At 40.4% G+C, this 17,806-nt stretch overlaps 1 protein-coding gene and 1 long non-coding RNA gene across 4 annotated transcripts in view; one reads left to right on the forward strand and one right to left on the reverse strand.

The window, feature by feature from the left end:
* LOC143166393 (uncharacterized) overlaps positions 1-16,626 on the reverse strand; it is a 35,091-nt gene extending 18,465 nt beyond the window's left edge. The window contains exon 1 of one of the 2 annotated variants that reach the window (XR_012996396.1): positions 16,515-16,626. This is a non-coding gene — a long non-coding RNA (uncharacterized LOC143166393). Of the gene's footprint in view, positions 1-16,420 lie in introns of both variants that reach the window. The other variant, XR_012996395.1, reaches the window with a different exon arrangement.
* Positions 16,627-16,820: 194 nt separating this feature from the next.
* MRTFB (myocardin related transcription factor B) overlaps positions 16,821-17,806 on the forward strand; it is an 86,657-nt gene continuing 85,671 nt past the window's right edge. Inside the window, exon 1 of one of the 2 annotated variants that reach the window (XM_076351522.1) lies at positions 16,821-16,883. The gene's annotated coding sequence lies outside the window, so the exon portion shown is untranslated. The remainder of the gene's footprint in view (positions 16,884-17,806) is intronic. The other variant, XM_076351521.1, reaches the window with a different exon arrangement.

A 17,806-nucleotide genomic window follows, 5' to 3' on the forward strand; every position in this document is an offset into this window, starting at 1 on the left:
TTTTTTTTTAAACAGATTAAAACCAGGCCAAATACAGAGACAATAAAATTATAATCAGTTGATTTTACAAATTATTCTCAGCCCTGGAAAACTTTCAAAGCATTTTTTACGTGTAACAAAATTCTTGGAATCTTACACATAGATAGCAGAAGTTGCAAACTTTCTTGTGGCATTTATATCTCATGGCCCTTTTAGCACATTGCACTATTATAACTGGCAAGTTTTCAGAGCCTGCAAAAACTCATATTCCATGCATAATCATTTATACCAGGACTTGGGAGATCTGCAACAGCAAATATTAACACCATGTCTCCTACTTTCGTCTAAATTTTCTTTAACGAAATCCCCCCATCTAGCTCTTCCCATTGTCAAGATATGCTTTGTTCCTGCTTCATCTTTAGAATCTGTGAATGTTAAGTGCTGGAAAGAACTATGGTCTTTAAAAACCAACATATATTTGTGTTAAACTATTACGTGATTCCAACTGCTAAAGTCTATGTAATCCACTTGTTTCATTTGTTACAGATGCATTCTGAAGTGTATCAATCCACTTTCTCTATAACTTACAGAATGTCATACTATATTTATAAGCTTGCAGTCTGAAAGCGTTATGTTATGACCACTAGTTGGAGACGAGAGACACTCGTAACACAGAGATGGGCAGTATGTAAATGTTCAGATGACCTTCAGCTGTACCACAACAGCAAAAATCTAGAGATCCTTCCAGAAAAGAGTCCTGCCCGTGCCAAATATGAAAAAATACCTAGAAACTTTTGAGGCATGTCCCAAGCAAATCTTGGTGCATGAGGTACTATCTATACAAATAGTCTTTAAGACAGTGAAGATGTCTCAATCAAGCCTTGAATTGCAGCAATAAATCTGCTGTATTATAGTTCATATAACTATTAGAGTAAATTAGGGTTTTCTTAAATACTAGCATTATACTGCACATCACTAGCTGACAGAAGTCATAATCAAGATTTTCTATTTCACTTTAATATTTACTTGACAGAAAGTTTGAATGATCATAGAATCATAGAATCATAGAATAGTTTGGGTTGGAAGGGACCTCTAAAGGTCATCCAGTCCAACCCCCCTGCCATGGGCAGGGACATCTTCAACTACATCAGGTTGCTCAGAGCCCCGTCCAACCTGACCTGGAATGTTTCCAGGGATGGGGCATCCACCACCTCTCTGGGCAACCTGGGCCAGTGCCTCACCACCCTCAGCGTAAAAAATTTCTTCCTTAGATCTAGTCTAAATCTGCCCCCCTTTAGTTTAAAGCCATTCCCCCTTGTCCTGTCCCAACAGGCCCTGCTAAAAAGTTTGCCGCCATCTTTTTTATAAGCCCCCTTGAAGTACTGACAGGCTGCAAGAAGGTCTCCCCGAAGCCTTCTCTCCTCTAGGCTGAACAACCCCAACTCTCTCAGCCTTTCTTCATAGGAGAGCTGTTCCATCCCCCTGATCATTTTCGTGACCCTCTTCTGGACCCGCTCCAACAGGTCCGTGTCCTTCTTATGCTGAGGGCTCCAGAGCTGGACGCAGTACTCCAGGTGGGGTCTCACCAGAGCAGAGTAGAGGGGCAGAATCACCTCCCTCAACCTGCTGGCCACCCTTCTTTGGATGCAGCCCAGGATACGACTGGCCTTCTGGGCTGCGAGCGCACATTGCTGGCTCATGTCCAGCTTTTCATCCACCAGTACCCCCGAGTCCTTCTCGGCAGGGCTGCTCTCAATCCCTTCATCCCCCAGCCTGTATTGATACCGGGGGCTGCCCCAAACCAGGTGCAGGACCTTGCACTTGACCTTGTTAAACCTCATGAGGTTCACACAGGCCCACTTCTCAAGCTTATGATCACATACTAAGTCATCTGATTTTTTTCCACAAAGTGTTATTAATATTAAAATGTAGTGGTTTTTTTCTTTCTCAGCCCCATCAGCTGATGGATCCCTGACATATTTCTAGTGGCATTATTAACCAAAGAAGAGGAATTTCAACTGACATCGACCAGGAATCACTGACTTTCCTTCACTCATTACCAACTTCGCCGATAGCATATAACATTACACATATGCATTTGCACGTGCATATACACACACAGACACAGTATCTACTGTGTTGGGTAATATAAGCCTGCACATCTTCAGTGTCCGTGTCTCTGAAAATGACCCTGAAAAAGTAAGCTAAGCCCATCCCCGTTTCTATATATAAAACTGTTTGTTTAATTGGTGGATTGCACCAAGAATAAATAATGAGGTAATTCTGAAGATCATTCCCAGAACAGTCAGCTAGGATTGACTAGCAAGTCAGAGCGATCTTCTCTCCTTTATTTTGTTTGGGGTTTTTTTTAATGGTTTCATTGTCTGAAGGTGAACAGCTTTTATCTAAATGCAATTTTAGGAACCGTACAATATTTCAAGAATGAAGCAATCTGCATGTAAGTGAGGTTTTGGAGTGTTTGTTTACTGAATGTAAAAGTTGTTAAAAGTTCATATCCTAAAACTGGATCAAGGATTCTAATCAGACTGGAGTTGAAGTTCCTTCCATGCAAAAAAAGAAAAAAGAAAATAAAAGAAAGAAAGAAAGAAAAAAAAAGCTTTCAAGTACTCTCAGTCAATTAGGAAAGACTACCATCAGATTTTTTCCAAGGTATTGTACAGATCTTATTTACCTTGAGTAACAACAGTTTAAACTAGGAACTTAACTACAAATTTTATTTCAGAAAAAAATATTTTAAAAAGACTTAAACAGGTATAATAATGCCTTTTTCACCTTTTTTTTAACTCTTCAGCTGTAACAGGTTATAAAGGCTTGATAATAATAAAAAAAATTCCCTTCTGGTTTTGCTCCTAGTATATTTTGCTTTGTTTCTTCTAACGTATCAGAAGTATACATGGCTCCTCTATGTCTTGATCTGTGCGCTTACAAATAGATGAGGTAAAAAGTAGCATACAAAATTCAGAGTTAAGTCAAATTACTGCACGGTAATGGGGTAGGCTTGCTCACAGGCTTGCTGGTGATTTCTTATATTAATACAATAATTGTCTTTTTTAATGACTGTGGACATAAGTGGAACTTGTGTAACTTGACCCGATGTGGTTGAAAGAATACAACCTCTAGTCAAATACCAAACAGACCCTATGAGGAGAGTACTGTGCCTGTTTGATAGATTATAAAATTAAGAGCTTAATTGTCACGCACTTGGTGATGTATTTATTTTATCTCACAAATAGGGAGCCAGAAAAACTAAAGGCAAAGGGATATGCCCAAGCTGACAAAGCAAGTCTATGAAGAAGTGTGAAATTGAAACTAGACACTGACTCATAGAACAGTTTATACCTTAAATCTTTCATGCACCTCCATATGCTTCTTCACTTCTGAGATGCTGTTACTTATTACCAGTTTAAGGTAAAAGTCTTACTTTCAGTAAGTGTCTAGTGATACTCTGAGTAGCATACACAGAAGTTTCTCTTGATTCCTAGGACTGATGCACTGATTCACCCTAAGCTGGTCTCAGCCACACGCAGAAACGTTCTGCCACCCAGCTATAGCTTTGGGACCCAATGTGACACCTATCCTATGGCACTAACTCACCAATAAAACCTTTCTAGAAGCTAGTTTCATCTTACCTTCTGGGTTGTCTCCGACTACCCTGTAGAGAGGAAAGCTGGGGATTAAGTGGTAGCATGGAGTCAAGAACCAAGGAGTTACTGTTTTGCTGCCAGACTTTTTCAGTTCAAGTCCTTGTTCAAAGAGTGAGTTTCAAATACTACAGAGAAATTCAGGCTTGCAGGCAGGACCCAGCTCAGACCTAGAAAATCTGGATTTCTAAGCAACTGTAATTAGCTTGACCCTTATTGTTAGGGTTACACTGCTTAAACCGGCAGATTCCAAAATAGGATCAGGGCCAAATCAGTTATGATCTGTTTTTATTTATCTAAAAGTCTCATGTGGACCTAATTTGCTATTGTGTGTAAAGAAATAATGAGCAAGTAGAAAGGATTATGAACACGTTTGGCCTAGAGAGGAAGAGAGAACGCAGCCATAACTTCAATTTTGAAATGTCTTATTTCATCATAAGCTTAACTTTCAAAGCTGACATGGGGATTTTGGTACATAATGCCTCATTTTCAACTAATTGCATCTTAACTGAACATCCAAACCTTCAATTTGGAAGCTCAAATTAGCAGCTATATGATGGGTTTTTTTCAAATGTGTGTAGATGCCAACTGGAGGATCTAGGCATCTTATAAGTACTATATAAAATAGATTGAAATAGAAATGAGAACTCTTTAATCAACTTTAGCCAAGGAAGAGGGGAGACTGTGGGGAAGAAATGGTTATGCAACCCAGGAAAGAGGAGGAGAGAGTCTTTTCAGCAGAGGAGACCTGTCTCCTATCCCCTCTTCTTACATTAACACTTTTGCATTTGAGAATATGTAAAAACATATACTTACTGCACTAGCTATGTATTAATTATTTAGCAGTTCTTATAATGTACCTTTTTAGGAGTCAAAAATCTTTCTTCAAATGCAGGCAAATAATCCATACACCAGACTATTTTAGTCTAATTGTAAAAAACAAAAAAAAAGGCAGGATAATAAATTCAAATGCCAGTAAACAAGATTAGTAGCAAATATAATAAACACTAAATTAGATATTCAATTATTTGCAAATCAGCAGCTTAGATTCTAGCTCTGCTTCATTTTATGAGAGTACACTATAAAAGTAATCAACCTAACGAAGCAGTATTTCCCAGGCCTTTTTCATTGCTTGCAAAGGTTAAACTTACTTCTGTACCTGTGCTTATTAACATCTGCTCTGCCTTTCAAGCTATCTGTTACCACAGGGAGAGCACAAAATTGTTGCTAGCACTGAAGGATTTCCCATAGATACCAAAAATTAATTCATTTATATTACAATAGCATTCAGATATCTAAATAGTTTACAAACATAGTATACATAGCTGGGACTCACTGTACCCGTTATATGTAACAAGTAATATCACTCCACAATGTACTCATATATCAGACTACTTGCTCATCAAGACTATCCCAATTTTTATAATTACAAATCCACCTTAGTTCCCAATCAGCGCTATGCCAAAGAGGTCTAAAATTCTTAATATGGGGCTGCATGATCTCCAAGAGAAGAACACAGGCTTCTTTTCCTCACCGGAACCAATCTTTGATCATGAATAGCTCACAACACCGTACACTACTTCTCCATGTCTCCACACCACATATGGTTCAGAAAGTCTGTAAAGTACAAACTGGTGGAGCCTGGAACACATCATCTGGTCTTCCCTACACATCCACTTTTTTGACCAGTGTCAGAGAAATACTATCAGGCAAGTCAGATCTCTGGTCCTCTGCAGCACAGCTATTCATATGTACATCGATTATAAAGTCATAATCAGCACTTTCATAACTCTAATTTTCATCCTGAACCTCTTAAAATAGAATCATCTAGCAGATATGTGTACAGATTGCACTTCTTCCTAACTGCACTTTTTTGTAACTCAGTATACAATCACCTGCCTCTGCTACATGAGATTATTATGCTAGTTGGCAAAAAAAATAAGAAAACTTGAGGACCCCTGTATGCATTGTTTTAATTATGGCATGTAATATAAAGTATATCTTTCTTACAAATCAGATAGCAAGATGATCTTTTTTACAGTGCATTCTTTCATAAATTTTAAATATTCATTACTTTTATTAGTGCCTATTTACATATTGGTAAATGCTGTTCTACTTTCTTTATAAAAAGGATTATCCTTTCTGTTTGTTTAAATGGATTTATACGCCACTGAGACATACAATGAGGGAGGTAGTAACTTCTAGGCTTTGAAAACTCAAGTCTTTAGACATGCTTTTATTAAGTAATAAGCATAATCAATATATGATGACAGTCTTTACCAAAAAACTTCTTATAATCTGCTGTTTTATCCCTAATCAATATCTTGACTAATTCACGCTGAAGTTTTCTCAGCTCTGTATGTAGAAAAAACCAGCATCCTTACTTGAAGGCACCTTGCTTTAGGGCTAAGAAGAAACAAAGAAAAATGTAACTTTTCTAAATAACTCCCACGCTATGTTGTGTCAAAACTACATTCTAAATGTTGAAATTCACCCAGTGAAGAGTACAAGCATCCCATCAAAAACTTTTTACCACCTGTCAGGCAAGATTTCATGTGGTGGCATATACCAGTTAAATATGAATGCAAATCACTGCTTCCTTAACTATTTATGCAAATTAATTTTTCAGTTGGGTATGAGGTGCTTATATTTTAAGCCTACCAAGTTGATTAATGACTTGGTCAATATAAGTCTTGGTTCACCCAGAAAGCATCTACAGACAAATAAATAAAACACTACTTGCCAATTTGTAATATTGTATTTATGCTTCTACCCTGTGAATGCTGAATGATGGCAGTAGCAAGTGAATCAAATGGGAACATTACAGCTTCCCAAATGCCACAATCTGAGAATATTTCATTAGCAATATTTATAAAATAAATTTTTCCAACTTTCCTAAGGAAAATCAAACTTAGAAACAAAAGCAACCCTGTGCTCTTTGAAAGCATCAAAAAAGACATATGAAGTCAAACTGTTGGTGAACTAGGTGTGAGAAGAAGTTGCAGAGGAGGAGTTCCAGCAAGGGTTGGTGGCGAATGGTGCTAGTTGAGACAAGTGTCTGCTTAATAGAATCATAGAATCATAGAATCATTAAGGTTGGAAAAGACCTCTAAGATCATCGAGTCCAACCGTCAACCCAACACCACCATGCCCACTAAACCATGTCCCTAAGCACCTCATCTACACGTCTTTTAAATACTTCCAGGGACGGTGACTCAACCACTTCCCTGGGCAGCCTGTTCCAATGTTTAACCACTCTTTCAGTAAAGAAATTTTTCCTCATGTCCAATCTAAATCTCCCCTGCCACAACTTGAGGCCATTTCCTCTTGTCCTATCACTAGTTACTTGGGAGAAGAGACCGACCCCCACCTCGCTACAACCTCCTTTCAGGTAGTTGTAGAGAGCGATGAGGTCTCCCCTCAGCCTCCTTTTCTCCAGGCTAAACCACCCCAGTTCCCTCAGCCGCTCCTCATAAGACTTGTGCTCCAGACCCCTCACCAGCCTCGTTGCCCTTCTCTGGACACGCTCCAACACCTCAACGTCCTTCTTGTAGTGAGGGGCCCAAAACTGAACACAGTATTCAAGGTGCGGCCTCACCAGTGCCAAGTACAAAACAACCATCTACAGAAACTGCAGTGTGTGGTGTCCTTCCTTCCTTCCTAGGACACCTTTGTGTTCTATTCCATACGAATCAGTACACATTATGTACAGCACAGTGGGACAGAAAACTGAAGAAGCCTGCATCAGCATGAGTATGGGTGATAATAAAACTGGGTTACACGACTGAGCCAGTCCTAATCCCAAGGAACAAGCAGAACAGGGACGTGAAAAGGATGGTGCCTAAAAGGTAGGATGAACATGAGTAATTAATTTTCAGGGAGTGCAAAATGATATGATCACCTTCAGATTTTCCCCATCTGTTGCTAAGGAGCATTCTTTAGTCACAAGCTTTGACTTACAAAATGAACAGCAGCCTCCGCACATTTTGCTATTTTTACATTTTAAACTGTTCTTTTGCCAAGCTTTCATTATAACTATATTTCAAAATGCTCTAGAACAAAATAAGATGAGCACTGAGATATCTGCATCCCTTAGGAAAAGGTCTCAGCTACTATGTAGGACAAGTAGCCCATGGATTCTCCAGTCCCCAATAAGGAATTAGGAGAGCCTCCATCTCCCACGTACCAAAGTAAGTGCTTTTTGCCTCTCAGGCCTGAGCTTTACGTGAGAAATTGAACTTGCATCATGGAAAAGGCGAGAGTATCACACATTTGGTTTTGTATATTCATCATCAGTTTCAATCTGCATAAACAAAATCCCAGAATTTTTCCCATCATGGTGGTGAATTAATTGCATTAATTCTTTCAATCTGTACTAAGGATTTTGTTCCAATGATCAGACACCCGTTCGATGCTCTGGGCATTCTGACAAAAATTAAAATTAAATCAACTACCTCTCTGTGTGAGAAATTATCTCTCTCATTTAATTAGAAGTAAAGGGCTGGCTGCCAGTGTTCCAAAACTAATACCAAACATCCCCACTGCAAACACCTCCTCCTCAAATGCTTTGATGCACGACCAGAAATTTCAGAAATCCTCGTTCTTGAAGACCAAGAGAAGCAATTGACAGAGAGTTCAGGATCTTCCACCAACTGTGGGCTACTAATAACCCACACTTAGCTCCCATTAAATTTAATTGCATTAGTGTGCAATTTAAACACACTACACTGGTAACTCAGTTAAACAAAATGACTAATCATTTTAAAGTGTGAATTGACCATGAGCTCCATCTTCTTTGATATTCATGAAATGAACAAATCATAAAGTAGAATAACATTGGCAGTCCTGTGGAGTATGTGGCCTGGAGCAGAAGATGCTTTCCAAGGAGAGAAAAGACATATTCAATAGTTACAGCAGGTCTTTTCCTACATTTCTGCTGAAAAGGCAGAAGATTTTTGCAAGGTCTGCTAAACCGGCACCAAGGTGATAAATTACACTCTTTTCTTGCTAGTTTCTCTACTGGATAGCAGTACATAAGACTATAGCTACCATCATTAGGGCTTCTTTCCCCCCCCACCTGGCAAGAGACTGGAGTCCTCTGCCGAACCACAGAATATATCTTTAGCTCTCTAGAAAAACACTTCCCAAAGGGGTATCCCAAAAGCTTCCCAAGTCTCCTTGGCTAACTGTAGCAGCCTTTAGAGTCACACAGCTAACAACTGCTTCTCATACAGCCACTGGCCCAAATCCACACGCATTAGTCTACATCTTTTCGTGTCCTTCCAGATGCCTCAGCACTCACAGAAGCAACAATTCTACCTGGCCCCATCATCTAACTATACCCTCCAAACTTTGAGCAGCTGCACTGTTCTGCCACTGTTTAGGCCACTACTGTTTTGGCAAGGAGTATTGCCTATTGAAGAAGATTTTTGTTTCATATAAATTAATATATCAGCAAAATAGCTTTAACAACCTGGGCATTTATATTCACTTACTGCTTGGGAACAGCTGTGGACCTACACCTGACATCTACATGAGGATATGTCCCAAGCCAAATTTTTTGCAGTAGCGAGAGTCAACAGTGCCTTTCTCCCTCTTTTTGGTATACCTGGAGGAAAGAGAAGCAGAGATTTTTTTTTATCTTTGTTCACCTCTTTTTTCCCCCACCAGCTGCTGAGTAAAAGGACAGGAAGCAGGCAACAAAACCTGCAGCCTACGGGTAGGTAGACTCCTGTTGCCAACTCAGTCTCATCCCTGCAAGCCTCCCATTTCTGCAGAACTGCAGGACTATGGCTGAGACATGAAGGAACAGCAGTCTCTGGCATGCTTCTTGTTGCTTAAAGGAACAGGCAGATGAGGAGAAAAGAGGCATGAGGAGATGGAATACGCACGTGTTCAAAGGTGGGGCTGCATCTGCACAAGAGGAAAAACAGGCAGAAAAGTCTAATGCAGGCAAAATGGGCTGATACAGGGGATACAGGTACCCCATAGGAAGAAATAACCAAAAAAAAGGGAAGCTATTAGAAGGATTCGAGGAAAGAAAAGAATGGAAAGATTTGGATAAACTATATATCCAGACTACGGGTACAGCTGGCAGATTGTAATGAACCATTTTTGTTGTGCCATACTTGACTCCTGGTTTCTGTTTTTTAGGAGATCACATGTAACATACATACAGCAAACCAAAAACTCAGTTCAAAAAATACGAGAAATAACTGTGCATGGTAATATTTCAAACACTACAGATACACCTTCCATTCAGGTACTATAGAAAAAGCTAGCTATAGAAAAAATTTAGGCAATTTGGTTATAATCAATGACAATGAGTGCTTCTTACACAAAACACTATTATAACGACTTGTGTATTACTATCACCATTGAAGGCAGACCAAGCCCAGACCTCAGTATTTTTCATAGGTTAAGAAAAGGTTCAAGAACAGTATTCTAGTTGTATTTATTTCTACTCTTAACATTCAACCATCAAACACAAATTAAAAAATAGAATTTAAATGCCATTAATATCTATTTCTTGTGACAGACTATTCAAGCTTCAGCGCAAGACTGAATTTACAATTAATATAAATGACTGCCGTTTGTTAGTGCTACAACCTAACAGTTGAGCTCCAGTGAGCTCCATTCAATAACGTCAGCATGACTACAGTTGGCAATGGAGACTAAAACTGTTTGCAGGACCACTGCTTCTGGACATCAAGTCCCCTCTGTATAATCACTGGGCTAAGATCATTTTAAGTTTCTCTAAAGAATACAAAAAAATTATGGCAGAGATAAGGTCAGCCTACTGTTTCTGTAACATGGCTGTTTCAAATTACTAATGCTTTATATACTTACTTAACCTAATAATTTAACCAGTTATCCGGTGGGAGGTTTTTGTATTTTTTTGTTTTGTTCTTAGCTATTATGCTGATAAATGCTGTCTTTTTCAATTTCCTTGTCATACAGAAACAAGAACTGGTACTGCGGTTTACACTAAAAGTCCATCTAGACCAGCATCCTTCCTCTAAGAGTAGCCACAACGGGACACTTCACATAAACATTCCCATCCTTTGTCTCCTATTGAACTTCAGGAGTTGTTTGCCTGTCAGAGAACCACCCCTTTTTAACTATGCTGCCATTTTGTAGGAGCCTTTGTTACAGGAGTGTTAAAAGCTTATTCAAATCCAAATAACACTGTATCAACAAGTCATCTTACCCACTTCCTCCTCAATTATTTGAAATAACTCAAAAAGACCTTTGGAGAAAGGAGTCATTTTTACATTGCATAGCATGTTTTGTCAATCTTATTTTGATCTCAGGCCTTTACGGAATATATTAGAATATAATAATTACTACTTATATGACACTAACAGAAGCCATAGTTCTCATCCTAGTTTCAAAATAACTTGCTCAATTGTAAGCTAACTGCACTACTATTCTGTAATCCTGCAAGTTACACGGCAAAACTGTGATATTTACTGAATGAATTCTACCAAGACATGAAATATCCCCCATCAAATATGTAGCCAACACTTGCTTTGGGAGCCAAGGCTAATAATTGCATTTCTTTTTCTGCGGGTAGTCCAAATCTTTGAGGATATAACCTGCCTAAAATGATGAAAGAGCACAGATAATAGATATTTGCAAAAGCTAAGATATCCCCTACTTAAGGACCTACTCAAAGAAATAAGGATTTATCTCTTTGGAATGTGAAAATAAGGTAACCGTATCTGCAATGTTACTAGAAAGTTTCCTCTGTATCTTCCTTTTCCCTCTAGCTTAGACACGATCAAAATTTCCTAAAGACAAGCAATTTCTGCAGTCATATCCTGTATTTGAATTTCTCTTGAGCTTCAATGTTAATTGTTCCTTTGTGGACTGTGGATACTCCATAGATATGCTGGAAAAACTGGAACTAATTTCTGACAAAAATACCTGGAGCAGTGAACAAGTATTACAAAATGCTTTTCTCAGCATTTGAATTCTAGTAATGTGTAATTAAACTTCTTAAAGGTTAATCATTCAATAAACATTCATGTTGAGCAAAAAACCTCATACCCTATGTACTAATTGCAACCTGAACAGAGAAAAACCAAAGTGGTTCACTGGTGCTCCTGGGTAAAAGCAGAATTACAGAAATTCTGAAATACTTAATTTTTAATCTCATGTGCAGAAATTGATTTTATGTATATGAATATATCATTTTCATTGCTTCAATGAAGGTATATTTCCAACACGTTCTAAAGCAGCATTTAAAAAATTCTTAACAGCTTCAAGACATTCTTAAGCCTATAAATAACAAAAAATACATTAAAATTCTTATGTTTAATATAATTCATTTACATGGCCTTTCTGTTTGTAGAGAGGTGTAACTGTATGATGCACTTCATCTGAGTGGGTGCTAATTGTGGTTGGCAAGGTAACCTATGAATAAAAACGTCTCTGAAACAGCATAAATTTGGCTGTGTTTTAAACAACGTATTTCAGTTATTTGTGTTACCAGATATAGGCTTCAAGTGCTTTCTTGAGAAGGATGTTACAAATGAACGTCACAATGCCTGAAGAGTAGGATAACGAAAAAACCACTACTTGAAAATGTACACTAACTTTTTTTTAAATTATTCGCTAGAGTTTACACAGAATGTGGTTTTATTGAGTGGTGTGTATGAATTTCCTCCCCAGAAAGCTAGTGTGATTCTTGTATATAGTTACCAAATATTTATATATTAGAAAAAGAAAAACAGACTAGCAGACCTGCAGAATACAGGCACTGTAAGACAATCTTTTTATAAACAACAGTAGCAAGTTATTATTGATAATTAGTCAATCGGATGCACTGGTTATTGCATTAACAGCAGTGAAATTCCATGTTCATACGAAGCTATATACACAGGCAGGAGTGACAGCAATATATTGCTGTCATATATATTATATGACAATATATATTTTAGTCCAGAAATTAATATTTCTGGACAACAGTGTCTTCTCTTTATCAACCCATGTATGGACTTGTTGGTCTAGAATACATATAATAAACCCTCTCCCTTCTAATAAGCTTGAGAAAAGAACTGATGGAAAGCTTTTGGAAAAAAATTCAAATGACTTTGAGGTGTCATACGTAAGATTTTTACAGACACATCTCAGACAGGTACACTGATGATTTTACTACTACTGCTTGTATTTGATATGAATTTGACATGTAAAACCACACAAAACTGTATGGGTGAATTTGATAATTCTTGTACTAATTTAAAATTAATTGTAGAATATTTTTATTGTATGTTTTAAGTAATTGTCTTTATTAAATCTGAACACAGCGTTTACACCTCTAGAACAATCAAATTCTTTATATAAAGCCTGTACTAGAACTGAAAAGCATCTGTAGTTTCTGAATAATTTCTAAAAAAATTTTTGCATTGTTTCATTAAATAAACAATCCTTCCCTAAAATATACAGCTTACAACTGCATGATGAGATAAGTATTTGTTCTAAATCACAACAAATATTTTTATTTGTGCATTAATTTGGACATTAAAGTACTGATATTGTGCCATTTGTCTGCTTTTCATGTTTAGCAGTTTATAACAGCGGGACACTAGTTTGAAAGCAACAGAGGGAGAGTTAGGTCCATCTTTTCAAACAGCAGCATTACTCTAGCAGTTAAAATGACTGTACCTCTGCTGCTTATGCTTACTTCTATTTAAGAAAGGAAATATAGAGTTCATTGTTTTTCTTGGAGGCAAATGCCGAGTGCTCTAGTTGAACTTTTCTGTAATAAAAAGGAAGTGTTGTACATGTTCATGCCCAAGACAGGAAAGGTGGTGCTCAAAAGACAAGAGCTATTGTGTGGAGCTAGACAATTTCCATAGAGTGATTTTATGGGAGAAACTGTTCTCAAGTAGTTATTTGCTGCTTTAAATGCATCTTCCTTTTCACTGGCTAGTATCACCATGTTGTTTTAAGAAGCACAAATACCTTCAAGAAATTAGTATCAACTGTGTTTAATGTCAACCTTTCAACACACCTTTGGCTCTGATACTTTTTTCCCAGGTTTTTAGTATTCTACGGTATTCCTTATCATGGAATATTCCGTAATATGAACCATGTCTATACCCTTCTAATCAATTAATTGGCAATGCCTTAATACATACAGCAGTTGAAATAACTAGAATAATCTAGACTGCATTGTGACATTAAAGAGATTTTACACCTCTTGCACAATGTTCTTGTACATGCTTGTTTTCCCACATTCTGTACACTCTGTAAAGAGGTAATCTGCATTTCTGCAATAATCATGTAATTTCAATTCTTATATACAAGATAGAAATATGATTTATATGTTACAGTCACCTGAAATCACAGCTAATCTTTTTATAGTTCTGTTTTTTAAATGTGTTTAAATGTGTTGGCTAACTTAAAGGAAAAAAAAGGTGAAGAGGCAGACTGAACTCTGTCAACATAATCTCTCTGTTGCAAAGGGATGTCTTGTGTTTTCAGGAAAACAGAAAAGAAAGAATTCTTTGTGAATGGAAACCATTCCAAGAAGATTAATACAGCAAATATTCCTGTTATTCAGTGCATTTGAAGGAGAAAAAAAGTCATAACATCATTTCTTTGGCCTAATTATCTGACATCTCATATTCAGTACCATTCACACCCAAAATTCTTTGCTAGAATTTACATTATAAATCTGTTTTCCTCCAATTACTTTCAGTTTCATGTGCACTACTGAATTTGTAGGTGAGGATTTTTTTTTGTTGTTAGTTTTCCTAGAACTCTCTAGACCAACTTTTTACTCCCAAAACATTAAAAAATTAGAAGATGTTATAGGAAAGGGCAGCACCAAATATTTAGTCATTTTGAAGGATGATATACATGTTCTAGGCACGGTCATTGGGATGACTTGATGAAGCCTCCTTGATTTCTCCTTAGAAACTAAATGTAAAAAATAGAGATGTAGCTCTGTTCAGTTGAATCCCTGGTTTGTGTTAAAACACAAATATTGCTGAATAGGAATCAGTTTGTAAATGTCTTTAATTAATCCCTACAAATTTCTGACCATGTTAAAAGCATTTTTCCATGCAAAAAGGCCTCGAACTAAAGGTATTCCAATAGTTGTCCCACTGCACAGTTCTTTTTAACTATCAGTCTCACCTACTTTCCTGTTACATACATCTCCATTACTTTTTCTGCTGTTTTTGTTAACAGCAGTAGCTGTCTGGTCTTATGTAATAATTTGTCCTGAATTTAGAGTATCATTTCTCTCAGTTTGAGAAAATGATGTTTGGACACAACAGACATCCATTGAATTTGTATGTTTATCATTTCTCTGCCTTAGCTTCGAAAGTTTTAGGACATTCTCCAAATAACGTAATGGCAAAGCAGGACTAAGATCTTAGTCTCTGTGCTATTACACAGCTTTTTGCCATTTTCTTAGAAATCTGAAATTTCAGATATAAATTGGTTTTATTCAATTTCACCTTAATTGTTTTATAATCCTAATTTGATTAATTAAATGCTATACATTGAGTACTTATTTGTAGTTGTTCGCATTTCTGGTTTTAACAGCAGACTCACATCTGAACTATTTTATTTGAAGGGTGACGGAAGTAAATCTGGAGCAAATTACAGGTTTTAATGAGATCTTTACACAGTTCACTGCTAAGTTTCCGGGTCATTGCTGTTTTTAGTTTGTTTCTGAAATTGGATAAAATCTGATTAGTTAACTGTAATCTAGAGGAATGTAAGAGGTATGTAGCCTGTTTTAAAAAGCAAACCAAATAATAACCCTTCCAACCCACCTAAAGCATTTGAAAAGTAATTCTTTAAATGTCAAAGCATTAGTCTACAATCATATCAGAATGTTGTTTAGCACCTTAAAACCGTAAGAAATTAAAAACTGACTTTTTTTTTATGCATGTATGCATTCCATTTGCCTGCGGTATCACTGCTGAACAAACACACTGAAAAACTCTTTGGAGCAGGGAACCATGTTTTGCTTTGTTACCATACAGCATCAGCACGATGTAGTCTCCTAGCAAGCTCCTGGACACTAGCAAATTGCAAATAATAAAAAAGCTGTATTAGACCATTGCACTGAGTGGCAGCTCAGGTCCTAATCTGTGAGCTAAAAAAATAAAAAATAAAAGCAGAGTTGCATAATTATGGGCCTGACGCAGTGTACTTATGGAATAGTACTAGCTCGGTGTTAGTAAAAGTCCATTTGTTAGTAAGATATTCACTGCTGTGAGCACAATGTTGCACAATACATGCAACAAACTATTATGTGCATGCATGCTCATATTCTGCTTGCAGAATAAATGCGTATTTTTTCTATTGCACGTTGTCAAGCGTATGTCATCAGGTTTCTAAAACCTCTTCTAAGAAATGCTTTTTTTCCCTCCTGATTGGTTTGATGTTTGATCAAGTTCAGTCACCTCAGACATTTATTGCTAAGCCTGAAGGGAAAATACACGAGTTATGAGTCCCATCTTGTTTACGTGTGTTTGCACAGCCGAAGTTTGAAGCCGTTCCGTGAGTTTTGCTTCGAATTTCAAATTCATGCGACTGCAGCACCTGGAGGAAAGCTCTGTGTGACCAGCCCCAGGCCGCGCCGGGGAAGTGTGCTCTACTCACCCCAGCCTCGCCTCAGCGCTGCAGAATTCCCGCCTAGCCCCGGGCCCCTCGGCCGGGCCCTGCCACCCCCGCGCCAAGCCACGGGGCACGGGGTTAGTCCCGCGCGACCCTCCCGCCACCAGCCAGGTGCGTCCAGAGCGAGGAGGTACCTGAAAACGGGCGGTGGTCACAGCCCCCGCGGGGCGCCGCCTCGGCCGAGGGGCACAGGGCGAGGGGCCACGGCGAGGGAGGGGGGTGATTTACCTCAGGTCCTGGGGGAGGGAACCCCCGATAACATTTTCGGAGCAGCCCCCCCCCCAGCACCTGGAGGACAACCGGGACAGGCAGCGGAGCGAGGGGCCGCGAGCACCCGCCCGCCCCCACAGCTGCCCCTCCGTGAGGGGACGCGGAGGGGCGCAAGTACCCGGATGCAGCCGCCCCGTCCCGTCCCGCCCCCCGCCCCCTTCCCGCCTCCTCACCCCCCGCCTCCCACGTGTGTGAGGCGGCCGCAGAGCGCCAGCGCGCGCGGCCTCCCCGCCCCCGCCCGCGGGCCAACCGCTGGGGCGCGCGCCCGAGGGCGGTCTCGGCCGCACAGCTCGCGAGAGGACATGTCCGCCGCGGCGGCGAGCGAGGGTGAGCGAGCGAGCGGGGGGCGGACGGTGCCGCCGCTCGGCCGGGCTCCTCCACGCGGGGTCCGCGGGGGAGCGCGCGTCACGTGACGGGCGGGGCGGTGGCTCGCCCCCGGCGCGCGGCGGGGTGGCAGCGGTGCCGCGCCCGCGGGGTCGGGCCGGCCGCCGCCGGGGAGGGGACGGGACGGGACGGGACGGGACGGAGGGCGGCGAGCGGCTGCCGCGAGCCAGCTGCTGCCGTCTGGCCCCTAGGTAGGCTGCTGCACGGCCCCGCCCGCGGGTGGCCGCCCGCTCGCGCCAGGCAGAGCCATCTTAAGGAGTTTGAGGCGTGTGGGAGTGCGCCTCGCCTCCCTGGCCCCGAGCCGGCAGGGGCGCCCGCCCGCCCGCCGCGCTGGTGGGGGCCGGGAGCGGCGGCCTCTCTCCCCCTCCCTGCCGAGGGCGGGCAGGATCCCCGCAGAGTCGGCTCCTGCGGACGTGGTGGTGGTGGCGGCGGCGGCGGCGGCGTCCCCTCAGCCCTGCCGGGCCTCTCTGTGGGGGTCCCCCGCCCCGCTGGGCCGCGCAGGTGGAGGCAGCCCGGAGCGGGGTGCTGGTGCCGGCACCTCTCGCATCGTGCTCTGGGATGCGTCTCCCCTGGAGCTCTGCCGAGCTCGACTTATGCCGTGCTTGCGCTGATCGGTTTTCCTTGTGTTGCACTGCAGTCACGGATTTTTTTTTTTTAACTATTTTTTTTTTTTTTTTTTAGTAAGGCACACAAACTCCTGGGTGAGGTACGGGGCCTGGGGGTAGAAAGGCATAACTGCAGGGCCTGGCTTCAAAAATACGTGTACTGAAACGAAAGCTTTTCCTTGTTCAAAGCAATGAAGTTGAGACCTCTGGCCTTGATCACCTAAATTGTGCAACTACAGCGTAGGTTCACTTACCTGTTAA

Source organism: Aptenodytes patagonicus, chromosome 13 (assembly GCF_965638725.1).
Source record: "Aptenodytes patagonicus chromosome 13, bAptPat1.pri.cur, whole genome shotgun sequence".
In the NCBI taxonomy this organism is placed as follows: domain Eukaryota; kingdom Metazoa; phylum Chordata; class Aves; order Sphenisciformes; family Spheniscidae; genus Aptenodytes; species Aptenodytes patagonicus.